The sequence below is a fragment of the Terrapene carolina genome, unplaced genomic scaffold (genome assembly GCF_002925995.2).
Source record: "Terrapene carolina triunguis isolate 2854851 unplaced genomic scaffold, T_m_triunguis-2.0 Scaffold85, whole genome shotgun sequence".
NCBI lineage: Eukaryota > Metazoa > Chordata > Testudines > Emydidae > Terrapene > Terrapene triunguis.
The window spans coordinates 42,259,126-42,273,326 of record NW_020664436.1 but is presented as its reverse complement, the minus strand read 5'-3'; positions in this window follow the sequence as shown (position 1 = coordinate 42,273,326).

Genomic DNA, 14,201 nt, shown 5'->3' with positions numbered 1-14,201 from the left:
CATCTGTTAGTCTTAAAGGTGCCACAGGACTCTCTCTTGCTTTTTAATAATTCTTAGTAATTCAAGAGATGGGTAAATCATTATAGCAGTTCCTTTGTAAAGTTAAGCATGCAGAGTCAGGGCTTAAACATTCATAACTCTTAAATCCTTGGTTTGGTTATTTAACTTGTGACCATAACATCCCTTATTTCCATCTTTTCTGCATAGGTAGGATGAGGGTACAGGTAAAAGGGATGTTTGATAATGGGCCATTAGGCCTGGATTGGTATTAATTAAATTACTGAATTAAGTGCAGTGCTCAGGTCCTCTCTAGGTTATGGACTCTCCAACTATCTAAATGTGAATAGTAAGTAGTTTACCATCACAATTTTATGCAACAGAGAGGCAAGTCAGTCTGGAACACTTATACATTCACAGGTTTGAGGGTTTTTTGCATTATACAAAGCATCCACCAGTCTAATTGTGTTATTTTATAACCGCTCTTACCCATGCTGATGTTCAAATAGTTATTGAGGGAATTAAAGCACACTTCCATTGTAAAACCTCTGTTTTTATACACACAATGCACCTGCATTGATCTGTACATTTCATGCCTAAAAGTTCCCTGTGGAAGAGCAGTTAACTGTGGATGTTCAAAACTAGTAACCCCAGTCTGTTAAGGGACTAGCTAGTGGGAGCTCTAATCATGCTGGTGCGTGGGAGACATGTTAATCTCTCGCTCGCTCTCTGGCTTTTTTAGAGAAAGAAACCAGTGTTATACTGTGAGATGTATCATTGTAGCTTCTAACTGTATGCCTTTTATGTCTCAAAAGAATGTGAATATTTTTGTTACTTTTTAAAAATGATTCAATATATTTTAGAAAGTATATTCCAGAAGGGCACATCTGCATGCACGCTATTTAAAACGGTTCTGGGAGATGGAGGTTTATTATAAAGAATACTATAAATATTCTCTAGGAAATCCTTTGTTTCTATTCAACGGGCTTTCAAAGTTCCTTATTGAAATGCAGAGCTTTTTTTCTTTTCAAAAATTAGATCAAACATTTCCTATGATGTCTAAATTAGGAATAGTTCATCAAAGATCATATCAGTTGTAAATGAGGGGCTATTTTACTTAAATTTTCATTAAGTTGATTCGTATTTTCTTTCATACCATTTCTGGTTCGAAAAGTATTATACAGCAGAAGACTTCATTTTCCTGCGTTGTCAATATGATACCTTTGGGGCAAAATCAGTACTTGGTCCTGCTAGTGAAGGCAGGGGGCTGGACTCGATGACCTTTCAAGGTCCCTTCCAGTTCTAGGAGATAGGATATCTCCATTAAAAAAAAAAAAGAACCCTACATTAATTGAAAAGATAGATGTATAATACATTCAATACAGCAACAACACTGTAAATTTCAGTAAAATTCCACTTTCATTTGCACTCAAGCAGCACCACCAAAATGAGCAAATAATTTGAAATCAATGGAACTACACCAGTTGTAACTGCAGACTGAATTTGGCCCTATTTGATTATTCTTTGCACTGGCCCCTAAATAGCCGTGAATTAGTTTGAGGAGGAAACAGGAAAATGTTCTCAGGTGGCCAGTGTGGAGAAATTATGAATAATGGTCAGTTCAAACATCGTTCTGAGAGCACCTTTTTCCTTTGTTTCTGTTTTTTGTTTTCTCCCTTGAATTTTTACTTCCCTTCCACACTTAGCTTTTAACCCATTGTGAATTAAGAGCACATCCTGCTGGGAGAGCTGGTTAACACTATGAGGGTGTCATTACTACTAATGCAGGCTGGGCCGGCTCTAGGCACCAGCAAAACAAGCTGGTGCTTGGGGTGGCACATTTTTAGGGGCGGCATGGCCGGTGCCAGAATGCCGCCCCTAAAAATGTGCCCTGGCCGCCCTAGCTCACCTCCGCTGCTGCTGCCGCTCACGCACCGCTACTCGCCCTCCCTCCCAGGCTCTCAAACCTGGGAGGGAGGGAGGGGGAGATCCCGAGCGGCCGCGGCGCGCGAAACAGCTGATTCGCGCGCCGCTGCTCCCCCTCCCTCCCAGGCTTGAGAACCTGGGAGGGAGGGGGAGACTCCAAGTGGCCGCGCCGCACGCGCCGCTTCTCCCCCTCCCTCCTAGGCTTGAGAGCCTGGGGGGAGGAGGCAGGGCTGGGGATTTGGGGAAGGGGCGGAGTTGAGGCGGGGCCGGGGGTGGGGTAATTAAAAAACGGGGGGGGGCGGCCAAAATTGTTTTAGCTTGGGGCGGCAAAAATCCTAGAGCCGGCCCTGAATGCAGGCTACATGTGCCTTGTTACCTCACTCTGAAAAACATCTGAGTGTTTCTTGTCAAGTTAAAAATCAAACAAATCCTCAAACTCCAGTGCCATGTTTATTTGTTTGAAAGAACAGCTGCTCAAGAGCGACCTTTAATTTTATGTTTGTTTTTATTTTCTAGGTAAGTGGAAGCTTTCTCTTCATTGCTAGTGGGAGTGCTTGATTCTGGTGGTAAGTGCTCTTCATTGAATGATTATACTGATCTACTATACATAAATTCATCATTTCTGGAAAAACAAGCAAACTGCTGGCTAAGTTTTTAAACCATGTCATATTGAGCCTGATTGTGCACGTTAGTGTCATTGCATTTTTTTGGTCACTTCATGGAATTCTGCACGTGAACACATTCTCTTGTGATCAGACTTTTGAGTTTAGAAGAAAACTTGCTCTCTATAAATCCTGTTTAGTTATATGAAAGAAAAACCTTTTACAGTCAGCTCTCTGTGTGTGAAACCCTGCACAAGGTTATCCCCACTGATTTCATTGGCAACCTGGGCACCTGTGGTTTGGTGTTGGCTAAAATCATGTTTCCTTTAATCTTCTATTGCTGATGTTTGTTTGCTGTAGTTTAGTTATGTTTCAAGGTCTGTCATAGGGAATTTGTCCTTTAGAAATCTTAAGTTTTATTACATTATACATCTATTATAAATATCATACTCCTACATTAAGTGAATATTGCACATTATTTTGCAGTAGCAGATTGCTATTCATTAGTGGCTCTGATTGTTTTTGCTCTGTATATTTAACAACTGTGGCTTTGTTACATGGTCAGCGGCCTCTCATGCGCTCCCCTCCCCCCCATGCTAGAAGTCACTCTGTGGCACCCTGCCACAGTTTTCCCCCTCTTCAGGGCACAAAAGCTTCTCTCACAACCTCAACCTAGGGCTGGTTTAATAACAAACAGTTCACAACAATTCTCAGGGTCCCAAAATAAAGTCCATCACCACAATTCAAAAGTTTGTATTTAGTTCTGGCAGCTTCAGTCACAACTGGAGCTCTTCTTATCTCCCAATCTGTTCTCACAACCAGACTGCCCAACTCTTCCTAGCTGGAGCACAGCCTTCTAGCTCTGGCATTTGGGCTCACACCCAGTCAGGGTCTTCCACAGGAGTCTCCTGTTCACTGGTTCCTGGCCTCCAAACACCCCTGAGATCAGAATCTTCCTGCAAGAGCCTTTCTCTTTCCCTGCAGTTTCCTGAGCTTCCCCGCTCTTCCTGTTAGGTTTTATGGGGAGATCACCTGATCTTTTTCAGGTGTGGCTCATTCAGTTATCAGGGATGACTAGCCTTCCAATCTTTAAGAGGCAAGCCACCCTGTTACAGGCTTACTACATAAATTAAATGCTGTGACTGGAAGGAGAAGAAATAATAAACACTAGGCCTGTCAAACGATTAAAATAATCACAATTAATCAAACAGAATACTATTTTAAATTTATTATAAATATTTTGGATGTTTTTTCTATATTTTCAGTTATAACACAAAACAAAGTGTGCAGCGCTCACTTTCTATTATTTTTATTACAAATATTTGTAAAAATGATAAAATAAATAGTGTTTTTCAATTCACTCATACAAATGCGATCTCTATTGTGAAAGTGCAACTTATAAATGTAAAATTATTTTTTACATAACTGCACTCAAAAACAAAACAATGTAAAACCTTCTGTGTTGTAATTGAAATCAATATATTTCAAAATGTAGAAAAAACATCCAAAATATTTATAATAAATTTAAATTCTATTGTTGTTTAACACTGGGATTGAAACTGCGATTAATCGTGACCATTTTTAAAATATAATTTGTTTTGCATTAATCTCCTGCATTAACTGCGATTGACAGCCCTAATAAGCACCGAATAGTGAGTGGTTTTGGAATTTGCTTTATGTGCACTAAAGAGCACATGATGTTCCTAATGTACCAGACTTGGGGGATTTGTTTGTTTTGAAAGTGTGAGGGGAAAATAGTCATTGTAGGCTGAGCTAATTCTGAAGGATCCTTGCCTAATAGGTGGACAGTGAATGAGGCAACGTGTTGCAAAAGAGAGAGAACGTTTTCTTGTGTTTAAGGCTCTGGCCTTCTGTTATTGGCTTTGCCGCAGTCTTCCTATGTGATGTTGGGCAATATTATATACAAAACCACAAAGGGGATGAAATAAGACTATGAGCAACTTATTTAGGGCATTTCCTAACTTTTGTTTCCTTGATTTTGCAACCTGATTGTTCTTATAATGTATTATTTGAATATAACTTGTGTTTATAGTTTGGATTAAAGCCAGAAGTATTTATGACAAAGGTGTTGCTTGGTAGGCTTAACTGGCATCTGTGAGCTTTGCTTTGGGGTTTGTTCGCACTGGTGGGAAGGAGAGGGAGATTGTGCAAGTACTGTATAGCTAATATGGTTCAAACCTTTAGTGTAGACTTGATGCCCTGATGCAAAATGACTTTTAACAGCAAGGGTCTCCCTGCTCTCGGATATCAAAGATTGAGTTTGAAATTGGTAGAAGTCTCAAAGGTGCAGGTCACCTCTTACCCCATTGTGGTATGTCTATACTAGGGGTTTGGAGAACTCCAGCTACATTGGTGTAGCTCAAATCTTTTCCAAAAATCAGTGTATATAAGCCATTAGATTTCTTAAAGTCTAGATGTACCGTATATACTCATTCATTAGCCTGTTTGTTTATAAGGCGACCCCCCAAGATGGATAGGTAAAAATGGCAAAAACTGTATGACCCTTTCATAAGCCGACCCTATATTTCAGGGGTTGGCAAACTTTGGCTCCCGGCCCGTCAGGATAAGCTGCTAGCAGGCTGGGACGTTTTGTTTACCTGGAGTGTTTGCAGACACGGAGCCCCTCAGCTCCCAGTAGCCGCGGTTCGTCGTTCCCACCCAATGAGAGCTGCGGGAAGTGGCGGCCAGCATGTCCCTCAGCCCACGCCGCTTCCCGCAGCTCCCATTGGCTGGGATTGGCAAACCACGGCCACTGGGAACTGAGGGGCTCCGTGCCTGCGAACGCTCCAGGTAAACAAAACGACAATGTATTAGATATTCAATTCAATAATTCAATAGAGCTTAAAATAGTCAAATTTTGGTGTAGACCCGTTGGTAAGCCCACCGCCGCTCCTTTATTGCTTCACTTTTTTACCAAAAAAATTCAGCTTATGAACGAGTTATATACAGGAACTCAGAAAAAGTGTCACTCAGTTTGAGGATGCCCCCTTCCTTGGAAACCTAAAGAGAATATGTCCATGCTATATCACTGCAAGGCCAAAGTTTGATTTTTTTTTTTTGAGGCTATAGGTTACTGACACTACATAAATAAGGGTAAGGTAGATAGAGGCAGAGAGCAACAGGCACCTGTACGGATGAACATTTTCATATATAAAGCTTTTCCCCAAAATGGTGCTTTTTGCTTTAAAACATTTGTAATGCTAAAATAAGACAAATTCTCACCAGAAAATACATAGAGTAAGATGAAAACAGGTTTTTTCAAACACGAAGAGCAGGGTGTGATGGGCTAAGGAAGATGCCATGAGGAGTAAGTACCACACCTTATGCCCTAATGTGAGAGTTGTGTGAAAATGGTTATGTTTGGAAATTTCAATTAAAAAGATCTGGTTGAATCTTTTTGAATTTTGATGTCTAGATTGAAAATGTCATTGAAATTTTGGTGCCAAAAGTGTGTGTGTGTCGGGGTGGGGGGGAGGATTAAAATTTCAGTGATGTGTTTTTACATTTTTTAACAAGCTGTAACTGGTACAACTAAAGCTTCATTGCCTGTTGATCAAAAGCACAATACTGGAATCTCAAAAAATGGAAAGAGTCCAAATGCAGGTACCTGTCAGACCAAGGCTGACTCAATGCACTCTAGAAAGGGACCATTACTGTTGCTTTTGTTAAGTGTTTGTTGACTGTGTAGCTTGGCAGACTACTAATCATCCTAACACAAATAATTTCCCCATAATAAAGTGTGTTTATGTAGAAAATCCTGTTTGTCCATTGAGACCTGCAACTTTCTACTCAGGAGTTATCCTTGGTCTGTATGTTCCGAAGCAAACAATTTATCTTAGAATGTAATTTACATTCATATAGAATGGGGCTTAGTTATTTTTTATTGTTGCACCTTTAAATTCTGTCCATCTGTTGGATATTTTTTAACATACTTGAGAGAGAATACCTTGAGGTCAAGTAAAATGGTTCTTGAAATGTTCAAAAGGCAGTAGATTTTGCTTTAGATACCACATACACGATCATGACCCCATGCTGTTCCCAGTCCTGTTATAGAGTTTTCTTTCTATTAAAGAAACTGGATTAGAATGATCAGGAAACAGCAGCAAAATGGAAAGGTGAAGGAAGGTTAGGTTTAAAACTTGCATTAATAGGCCTTTCATCAAGCTTTGAAGCTTTTTAGCAACTATAGAGGCATGTGAATCAAGATGTTGTTCGAACAGCTAGCTCAACAAAAGCTGGTCTGAGAAAAACACTCAGTTGTCATCGCCAACCCTTGCTGCAGATTTTCATGCTTAACTCCTTGGCCATACTAGATGATGAAACTGCGAGGCTGATAAATTTATTTTAGCTCAAGTATGGCTATTATATATTGACTTTCCTTTCTTTATCTATTTTACCCTTTGTTATATCTGAGGGGGGAAATAACCTAAATATTCTACAACCAGCTTAACTTCACCTGATTAAAAGGAAGCTACAAATTAGCTTATTGTGGTCTATGAGGTAAGAATGTTTCTTAAAATATTTACAAATAATATTAAAAAGTCAAGTTCTTCAGATCTCCAAGTTTCAAAGATAGACATCAATTTTGACATAATTTAAAAAGGAATTTTGTTAGTGCAGAACAGAGATCTTGAGCCTGATTTGTATCAATTACTCCTGACAACCCAACCCATCTACTAATTCATTAGTTTGTTTAAAAATTATAAGTAATGATTTGTTGGCTCAAAAAACATGAAACCTTCATCTGTACATGGGATGGCTATATAAGGACACCAGGCTATTTGTTCCTGCAGGGGAATGTTAACACATATTATGTGCAAAGGTGTCAATAAAAGGAGGCTGTTAATATTTTAGGGAGATGGTGGATATTCTCAGTTTGTACCTCAGAAGTTTTCAAAAAGTTAGAACTTGATTGTAAATGGGAATGGTTAACTTCCACTATTGATAACCTTAAACTACTTCACACAGTGGCTCTTGTCACATTTGCGTCTCCCTGAATCAACAGTGATAAAGCAAGTCAGTCCTGTAAAAACTAGGAAAGCAAATCTACATCCTTTGCTCAGAGTGTTATTCTTGCTTTTGCAGATAGCCTTGATTATAATTTTTTTTATGTTGTAAAAACTTCTAATTTCCTTCCACAGTGTGGTGCCTTGGCATCTCTCATTTAATTCAGTCACTGGATGATTTCATCCTTCATGTAATTTTGATCAGACATTTAGAAAGCAAATTATTTTTAAAATAATGAAACTACAGTCTTCTATTACTGTTAAGCATTCTCTGTGTTGTTATTGGCTGATTCACAGAATGGAGACATTTTAATTAACAAGCTCAAAATAGTGAAAGAAGCAGCTGCCACCTCTGCTGCCGAAAGGAGACCCATGATGGTAAAACTATAATTAAAAGTTCCATTATTCTTACATTATGATTGGTATTGTGAGTGTTTCTGTATATTCAGGATAAGAAATGCCTCTTGCTACTCATATTTCTTTCCACATTTTTCTGTTTTGGTGACATATTTTTCTTGTGGGAGGGCACCCATTTCCTGACTAGCTCTACAATTTACACCTGCTGAAAATCTGCCCCTTTTAGTTTTGAGGCACATCAAATGAGGTGTGTATATTCATGTGAGGAAGACGGTGATTGTAGGAGTTTCTGGCAACTCTTTTACTGGAAATGATCTTGGTTTGATAACCCATTCATTGCTTCTGTTCTTTATCAGACTGTGCAATGGGTTGTTTGCCCCACACATAGCCCCAGTAAGTAGGAAGGGCCAATTAACCCTGTGACAAGTGGCACCTGGAAGAGAGTCAGGGGTGATAAGATTTAGCTGATGAGGAAGCTCAGCTGGGCAGGGGCAGACTGAGCTGGTATAAAACCAGGAAGTGATGCACAAGAAAAGGGCTGTTGGCAGGAGTTCTGCAGCCACTTCCTGAAGAAGAGGGCTGGTGGTAAAAGACAAGGAGGAGTTCTAGTGTGAGAGTAGGTCCTGGGATCCTGGCTTGGCCTAGAGACTCTGGAAAGAGCCTGAGAAGGGTGAAATAAGCACAGAGAACAAAGAAAGCTCTCATGGTAATCCAGCCTGGGGGGCCAGAGCTAGAGAAGAAAGGTAGGAAGCATCCCAATGAAACAGCAACAGGGTCTGTGATTATGTAGAGTGTGGCTGCTAGTCATAGGGTCCCTTGGCTAGAATCCAGTGTAGTAGATGGGCCTGGTTCTCCTACCAGTACTGGGGAAGTGGCACAGTCCAGAGAAACTTTGTAACCTCGGAAGGGATCACTCGGAAGGGACAAAATGGTGACCTGGCCAGAGATCCAAATTACCAATAGAAAAATTATCACAGATCGAGTAGCAAGGAAACACCCAATGCAGTGAGAACTAATTCCCAGACACCAGGATGCTCACTAGTGATGAGTGGTAATCCCTTCACTTCCATTTGGTACACCTGACAATGTGTGTGTGTGTGGGTTTTTTTTTTTTTTTAAATCTTCTAGAAAATGATAATTTTATGAAAATACTATTGCCATATCTTTTGAACAAGCATTTTGCTTAAATATAAAAAGTACCTTGCACATCTAGTGTCAAAGAAGAGTAAATCATTACAATGTAAAAACATGTAGGAAAAAAGGAATAATCAAATAAGGACTGACAAATACATCGTTGGAATGGGTCAGGATTCAGAAATTTTCAAAGTGGGTAAAGTAAGATCTTTATAAAAATCTGGTGTTACACCCTTTTTTTTTTTTTTTTTAATATAATGACCACCAAACTTGGGGCAAAAAAAGCAGCTACTACTTTTTAAAAAAGTGAATCTCTTGATTATTGTTTTCTGACTATCCCAATGCTGAGCTCTTCCCTGTGTCACAACTACTTCACAGCAGAAGGTGTAGATAGAGATCATCCGTCTGCGAAGTACTAGCTTCCACTGAGATACACCCAACACCTTTCACTGAATTGAGATGCTGAAAGAATGACCAAGCATTTCTAAAGATACTTTTGAATATAGATGTGTATAATTTTTCTGATGCATATGTATAGAGGTAAAATTGTCTGGCTAGCTAATGTATACCAATTTATAATAAATTAAGTAGATCAGACTCAATTTGTTGTTTTGTAACTTTTTCTGATTTGGTACACATGTTTTGTATTGCCTTGTATCTTTGCTGTGTGTAGTCCATGACCTCATCACACTTTTTTGGTGGCATTATCCTGAATCACATTCCATAAGGCAAAAAGCACATTAGTTCCATTTGTTTGTGAAGTCAGAACCCAGGGGGATTCAGGTCAGAAGCTTATCAATGTATTCTTTAAGTCCAGTACATTTAATCTAAAAGGTTGTTTAATGAGCTTTTATCTGCAGTTTTTTCCCCTATAAATTTTAATTAAGGGAGCTATGGGTGAATTTATAAGGAAATGGTTAGTGTAATCCTAGAAGATATAGCATACAACTCTCAGAAGTAGGGTTAGTAGCTTTATGCTACAGTGACTAGAATCACTTGGACAGCAATAATATTGAACTATAGTGTGATGCAATTTCAGATTGCTCTGTTTTACCTAACTTGCTTACACTGATTTTATACAAGGGACAGTATGGCAGGGGTGGGCAAACTTTTTGGCCTGAGGGCCACATTGGGGTTGCAAAACTGTATGGAGGGCTGGGTAGGGAAGGCTGTGCCTCCCCAAACAGCCTGGCCCGTGAACCCTCCCACTTCTCTCCCCCTGACTGCCCCCTCAGAACCCCTGACCCATTCAACCCTCCCCCCCCCGCTCCTTGTCCCTTAACCACCCCTCCCGAGACCTCCCACCCCTAACTGCCCCCTGGGACCCCACCCTCTATCCAACCTCCCTGCTCCCAGTCTCCTGACCTGACCTCTATCCACACCCCCGCCCCCTGACAGGCCCCTCGGGACTCCCATGCTTATCCACCCCCACAGTCCCCTGACTGCCTCCCAGAACCTCTGCCCCATCCAACCACTCACTGTCCCCTGACAGGCCCCCCAGGACTCCCACGCCTATCCACCTCCCCATTCCCTTACCCCAGCCACACCCCTGTCCCCTGACTGCCCCCCCCCGGACCTCCCACCCCTTATCCAACCCCCTGGCCCCCTTACCATGCCGCTCAGAGCAGCATGTCTGGCAGCCACGCCACCTGGCAGGAGCGTGCAACCCCACCGCCCAGAGCACTGCCCATGCGGTAGCGTGGCTGTGGGGGATGGGGGACAGCGAGGGAGGGGCTGGGGGCTAGCCTCCTTGGCCGGGAGCTCAAGGACCGGGCAGGACAGTCCCTTGGGCCATAGTTTGCCCACCTCTTGTGTATGGTAAGTTAAAGATGACACATTGTTTTGTTAAATTGTAGCTCTTAGATTTGATTGAGAGTCTACAGAGAGCACTTAGCTTAGTATTTACCTGCACTAATTTATACCAGTCAAAGCCCCTTAGTAATATATTGAAATGATGCATTTGCAAGTTTACATTTGTCAGCACAGTTGGCTAGCCTTAAAACATTGTATTATGCGTTGAAAATATCTTGAAGCTATTAAGTATTTCCATCAGCTGTCTTGGACAAAATTGAAAATCAAATTATTTTGTGCCGTGTGTCAAAATTAAGGCTACCGAATCACCGTAATGTTCATTTCAAGGAACTTAATGCCTACCTTTGCAAATTTTAAATTGCTTAGAGGTATATTGGAATTTTTTTTTTTTTTTTTTTAAAAAGGCAGTCATTTAATCTAACACCACCAGTGTGTTATGCTATGCATAATACTCATGCAAAAGTAAAATTAATTGAAGCAAAGTTAAATTCATTAAACTAAGTGAAATCCATTAAAACAGAAAATTGGTTTTATTTTGGTGTAGAAAATTATTTATGAAATATCTGAGTGAAACATTATCTCTTGTTTTGCACTTTTACTTACAATATTTAAATGAGTGCTTTCTTAATTAACTGGGAAATCTGTTTTACTCATTGTTTGCCTCCCAGGAAATATTAAAAAGCCATTTAAACTTATTAGTAACAATTGCTATTCTTTTCTATTTTGTTTATCAGCCTTGAGGGTTTCTCTTTTTTCTTGCAGATGTGTACATACAACTAAGTTTTCCTATTTTTTTTTTTCTTCATTGAAGGAATGGATACAGATATTTATGGATGTGTGCAGTAATATTGGTGTAATTGACACTGAGCTGAAACCAACAAAGATATTTCTAATGTTCATTTAAGATTTATTTAAAGCCAAAAATACCCAGCCATTAATAAACTGAAAATTAAATGGATATAACTTTAGGCATGGTAAATTTTATTCTCTTTATTACACACATTCAACTTATATTGTTGTAGCCATGTTGGTCCCAGTGTATTAGAGAGACAAAGTGGATGAGGTAATATCTTTTATGAGACCAACTTCTGTTGGCAAAAGAGAAAAGCTTTTGAGCTACACAGAGCTCTTCAGGTCTGTGGAGCTCAAATCCTTGTCTATTTCATCAACAGAAGCTGGTCCCATAAAAGATATTACCTTATCCACCTAGTCTCTCACATTATTTCCTCAAATCCCTGCAATTAAAATATGCAAATCATGTTACCGTACTATGCAGTGCCATAATGTTTTATTTAATAGTAGCTACTAATTTATTTCTCTGATATAATGCACCAGGAAATCATTTTTAATTTATCATTTAGCTTTTAGTAAAGTTGAATTGGGAGGTTTTTTTTTTTTTTTTTTTAAAGCAGTCAGAACACTGGGTTATGTTCATCGTTTGGCCATTAAAATTGGTTTCCCTCAGCATGCATGTGAAGATCCAGTAATGCCAATTTTTTTTTAGTTACCCAAGATTTTGTATAATGGCAGAAATGAACTAAACATATAGATCTGACTTATCCATACACTATGAAATTCAAGCAATTGATTTAGTTGGGGATTAGGTCCTGCTTTGAGCAGGGGGTTGGATTAGATGACGTCCTGAGGTCCCTTCCAACCCTGATATTCTATGATTCTAATTGGATTCGTTACTGTTGCTACTACTCATCCCACCTCCCCACTCACAGGCCTGGGGCAAGAGACTAAAAGGAGAATGGTGGTGGTAGGAGAGACAGCAGTTGCACCTGACCTTAGAGAATGGGGACAGCAGCTTTGAGAGATGGAAGGGGTGAAGACAATACTAATGTGGAAAAAGGAAAGAGAGCCCCTAGGACGACTCCGGGACTCTGATCTGTGCGTTCCTTAAAATATAAAACAGGAACACTTTGAATGTTGGGGGTGCAATAGTGTAATTCTGTTGAGAGGAGTCTGGTATTGTCTGTGCAGCAGGAATCCAAAGCTCAAGTGATTTGTCTTAGTTATTAGGGGTGGAATCCTGGCCCTGTTGAAGTCAATGGGAGTTTTGCCAATAGGGCCAGGATTTCACCCCAGAATTCTGACTGCTCCAAACCCATCCATTTATCAAACCTTTTTTTTAGATACCATGTAACCTGCTAATGGTGAATGAGAGAGTTGCTATGGCGAGTGGACCAGTTTACTCACTGGTTTCTGTGTGTTTTAAGTTTAATTCTTTTTTTTTTTTTTAAATCTAGCACTTATGGTTGTGAGGAGGAGATTTCAAATGTGAAAGAATGTTCTGCAGTGTTGTCTTCCCAATTTTTCAAACAAGCAGTTTAACATAACAGGCCCCAAATCTCAACTCCATTGTAGAACCTGCTTAGCTGGGCTATGCACTAGAAAGCTTGTTGGGCTGGTGCACAAGGAATCGTCCCTCACTCAGGTTACTTTTTGTCCATGGACCTGCTCAATAGTTGCTATCCCTGCCCCAGAACTAGGAGTAGTGTCAAGAACACTGTGCCTTATTACACTGGGTGAATGGCTGAAAAAGCCACTGGCCTTGCATCCAAACCTCAGCTGTGCAGTAGCATGTGGGGAGCCCCCATGGAGTTGGCTGCCAGACTACGCGAGTGATCATCCTCTACATAGACTCCTGAGATCCTACCCAAACTGCACCTGCAGTGGATCTACACACTTTGTAAGAGGGCTTCAAAGAAAGGGATCAGGATTCAACCCCAGCTAAGTGTGAACTGCCTCCATTGATCTCAATGGAGTGCTATCCATATGAGCAGTGAGTAGGGTAAGTATTCTGGCTAATGACCTTCAGGATAGCTTTTCATGGGGCTTGTCTACACAGGTCTAACTTTAATTGGTTTTAAAACTGACCTTAGTTAAATCAGAGCAAAACCTGTGTATAACCTCTTATTTCAGTTTAAGAATAGTTTAGGTAATTAAAGGTGAAGCTAAACTGATGGTGCTCTTAAACTGAAAAAACTGTCTACACGGCTGTGGTTTAACTAAATGAGTTTAAAAGCACACCTTTAGTTAAACTAATAGAACTTTTTGTGTAACATTTTCATTTTGGGCTGACACTTCTTATGCCTGGCCAGAGCCCAAAGTTGAAATCTATTTTTGAAATTTGAATAAAATCTATCTGACCACTTTTGAATTATGGTTGAGTAAATAGTTTATATATTCCAAAAATTAATTGATCTTGTTGTACCTCTCTCACACACCTAATCAAATAAAACTAAACCAAAAAAAATTTGCTGGAATTTCAGACTTGGTAGGTAGGTGGTTTTGACAAAAGTGTCTCTGTTGTGCTTTTAAAAAAAAATTGGTTTCGAAA